The 4,399-nt window shown below is 42.1% G+C and overlaps 1 pseudogene; it reads right to left on the reverse strand.

Moving 5' to 3' along the window:
- Nucleotides 1-1,968: 1,968 nt before the first annotated feature.
- Nucleotides 1,969-4,399, reverse strand: part of LOC106330730 — a 3,270-nt pseudogene continuing 839 nt past the window's right edge.

Genomic DNA, 4,399 nt, shown 5'->3' on the forward strand with positions numbered 1-4,399 from the left:
AGACCGGTCCGGCTATCCTAGCTCAGAAGCCGCCTCCGATGTCAGGAACCTGCATTAAAAACACGTTAACAAACAATTAACCGTGACACACAGTGATTAACCGATGTGGCTCAACTTTCTGATTCCGGAAGTCGACCAAACCCTTTTTATTCCCTCCAAATTTTCGTCTTGATTCTGTACCGTTAATCCCGCAATCTTGTAACACGTCTTGCTTCTCCAAGCAACTCTCTAAACAGCTCCTTAAATTATTTATTTTCTTTTTCTATTTCTTTTCTTCTTTTCTTTCTTCTCTTTATTACTTTTCTCTTCTTGCTCTCCACTCTTCTCTCTTGGTCATGTAAGTGTGGAAATGGAAGAGGTTGACCTTCCTTTTATAGTTAAACAAGATCTATGAGGTGGTGACAAGTATCACACACTCTCCCTCCCATCTTTGGCCACGTTTCCAAGACAATGACTCAGGTAAGTCATTTTGCTTCCAAGTTGGCCACGTGATACTCATAAGCATGAGTAAGCATATTATATATTTTCTTCCTTTCTTGTTTAGACACCTGGTGATGACAAAGCAAGACTGTACGATTCATTCTCCTTTTCTTCCCATCAAACAAGTTGATTGCAACCAAGCCATAAGAAATATAAAATATTTATTTATCTCCTCTTTTCTTCTCAGCTTGATTAATTAACCCAAACTTAGATCAAAACACCATTTTCATCGATCACCTTTCTCTTTTTAAAAGAAATAGCTTAATTATCCAATTAAGCTACTAACTTACTTTCAATGCATCGATCACTTCTTGTTTTTAGCTTTGTATTTTTCTCTCCAGAAAAAATTATTTCTGAAAAATAAATTACGTAATAAATTCTCCAAAATAAATTTATTTGAATTATTTACTTAAAAATAATTCTTTCTCAGGAAGACGGGATATTACATCCTCCTCCTCTTATTAGAATTCGTCCCCGAATTCTCTAGGATGATCCCTCTTCTTCCATCACTACATATTCATGGAAAAACTCTGGGTGTGACGCTTTGAACCTTGACTCATCCTCCCAGGTCACAATTACACGGTTTCGCTTACCCCACAAGACTTGGACTAATCTCTCGGTTCTTTAGTTTTCGTATTCGACGTTCACCTATTCGGATTGGTCCCTCTGGATAAGTGAGGTTTGTTTGCATGTTTTCGATTTGCTCCATCTCAATAGCTTTGGGATCATGAACGTGTTTCCGTAGCATTGATACGTGAAACACCGGATGTATCCTCATTTCTTCAGGCAGATTGAGACGGTAAGCAACATCTCCGAATCGTTCTTCAATCTGGTAAGGTCCGATGAATCTTACCGAAAGTTTCCCGACTTTCCCGAATCGATCTTTTCCTTTTTGAGCTGACACTTTCAGATAAATCCAATCACCAATACTGAACACCACTTCTCGCCTTGATTGATCAGCGTACTTATTTTGCCTATCCTGCATCTTCATATTGGTTTGAATGATCTTCAGCTTTTTCATCGTCTCTTCAACAATTTCGGGTCCAAACTCTCTTCTTTCCCCAACTTCGGTCCATCATAAAGGTGTTTTGCATGGCCTCCCATAAAGCGCCTCATATGGTGCCATACCTATGCTAGAATGAAAGCTGTTGTTGTAGGAGAACTCGATTAATGGTAAATGTTTTTCCCAGCTTCCCGCCCAATCCAATATACACATCCGCATCATATCCTCTATGGTGCGAATGGTTCTTTCGGTTTGGCCGTCCGTCTCGGGATGATGCGCAGTGCTTATGAATAATTTAGTTCCCACTGCTTCTTGTAACGCCTTCCAAAAATTTGAGGTGAATCTAGGATCTCGATCGGAGACTATATCTGTTGGCACACCATGCAACCTCACAATTTGGTCCACATACATCTCTGCCAATACTTCTACCTTATCGGTTTCCTTCATAGGTAACAAGTGCGCCACCTTCGTCAGTCAGTCGATAATCACCCATATTGCGTTATTTGATCTGCCTCGTGCCGGGGGTAACCAAGTGATGAAATCCATGGATATGGAATCCCATTTCCACTGAGGTACTGGTAAGCTTTGTAACAACCCTCCTGGAATCTGATGCTCGACTTTGACTTGTTGACAAGTTTGACATTGACCACCCATCGCACCACTGATTTCTTCATTCCCGGCCAATGATAATACCTTTGGATATCTCGATACATTTTCGTACTCCCGGGGTGGATACTGAGAAACGAATGATACGCCGACTTCAAAATCTCATCTCGTAGCCCTTCTCCTTGTGGTACTGAAATCTGTCTATTAAGTAATAGTGTACCATCTGGCGCCATATGATAGCCAGTTGGTTTTGGACCTTCTTGACTGTTGACTTCCTCAATAATTCTCTTTAGCTTTTCATCACGTTGTTGCTCCTGTCTGATCCATGCGAGTAAACCCACTTGGTTTACTGCATGCATGCCTAATGGCTCACTTGGCTCTCCTGCAATTGCCCATAAAGTTATCAACTTAAGTTCATTCGATAACGCTACCACTTCCTTTCCAACATCGGATTCCAACTTTCTACGACTTAGTGCATCTGCGACTACATTAGCTTTGCCTGGATGATATTGAATCTTCAGGTCGTATTCCGCCACAAACTCCATCCATCGCCTTTGTCGGAGGTTCAAATCAGGCTGCGTGAACAAATACTTGAGACTCTTATGATCTGTGAATACTTTCACGACTTCTCCATATAAGTAGGATCTCCAAATCCTTAACGCAAACACCACTGCCGCCATTTCTAAGTCGTGTGTTGAGTAGTTCTCTTCATGTTTTCTGAGTTGCCTTGATGCATAAGCAATTACTTTGCCTTCCTGCATCAACACACAACCCAATCCAACCCTAGAAGCATCTGCGTACACAGTGTAAGGTTTACCTTGTTCAGGTAATGCCAATATCGGTGTTGTGGTCAAAGCTTTCTTCAGTCTCTGAAATGCTTCATCCATTTCTTTTCCCAAGATAAACGGAAATCCTTTTCCAGTCAACTTCGTCAGGGGCTTAGCGATCGAAGAAAAGTTCTTGACGAACTTTCGATAATACCCGGCTAACTCGAGAAAACTTCTTACCTCGGTTACCGTTGATGGCCTTTGCCATTCCTCGATGGCTTTCACCTTTTCCAAATCTACGGAAACTCCTTCTCCAGACACACGGTGCCCCAAGAACCCGATCTCTCTTTTCCAGAAAGAACACTTGCTGAACTTGGCATACAGCTTCTGGTTTCTTAACAGTTCTAACACTAGCTTCAAGTGTGCTTTGTGCTCTACCTCTGTCTTGGAATATATTAAAATGTCATCGATGAAGATAGTCATGGAAGACTTCATTCATCAATCTCATGAAGGCCGCCGGTGCATTAGTAAGGCCAAAAGGCATTACGACGAACTCATATTGTCCATAACGAGTTCTAAACGCAGTTTTCATGACATCACCTTCTGAAATCGGAATCTGATGATAGCCCGACGCCAAGTCGATCTTCGAAAACCAACTTGCTCCCCTTTGCTGATCCAACAACTCGTCTATCCTCAGAATAGGATACTTATCTTTGATGGTGATATTGTTGATTCCTCGATAATCCATGCAAAGCCGCATGCTACCATCCTTCTTCTTGACAAATAAGACCGGAGCTCCCCATGGTGAAGAGCTAGGTCTTATGAAACCTTTCTCCATTAAATCTTCAAGTTGTTTCTTCAACTCTGCTAACTCTGCAGGTGCCATGCGGTAGGGAGTCTTTGCTATCGGCTTAGCTCCAGGTTCCAAGTTAATTGTGAAAGGGTTACTCCGAGGTGGAGGTAACTCTTTCAACGATGCAAACACTTCCTCGAACTCTTGTACTACCGCAATATTTGTAATTTCAACTCCATTGCTAGCGGGTCCTTCACTAGCAGTTACTGTTACCAGATACGCTTCTCCATCCTTAAGCAAATCTTCCACGCTCAAGGCAGATTCTAAAGACACAGACTTGCTTGGACTGATCCCGTAGAACACTATTTGTCGTTTCCCATTCTCCTTGAACAAAAAACGACCTTTTCCACAATCTAACTGTGCCCGATAGCTTGATAACCAATCCATGCCCAGGATAACTTCATATCCTTTTAAGGGCACCACCAACAAATCTGCCAAGAACATCTTCTCGCAAATGACTAACGAAACTCTTCTGATGCATTCTCTTGCCTGGAGGGTATGGTCTCCGGGAGTCATTACAGCCTCATCCATCCTGTCAATCACAAATGAACCCACAAACTCGGCAGCTACCTCAGGGGTCACAAAACTATGTGTTTCCCCGGAGTCGAACAATACATGTGTGGGACGGCCCGCAACATGTAAAGTTCCTGCCACAACATCAATATATATCATGCCACAACATCAATATAT

This window comes from Brassica oleracea, chromosome C3 (assembly GCF_000695525.1).
Source record: "Brassica oleracea var. oleracea cultivar TO1000 chromosome C3, BOL, whole genome shotgun sequence".
Lineage (NCBI taxonomy): Eukaryota > Viridiplantae > Streptophyta > Magnoliopsida > Brassicales > Brassicaceae > Brassica > Brassica oleracea.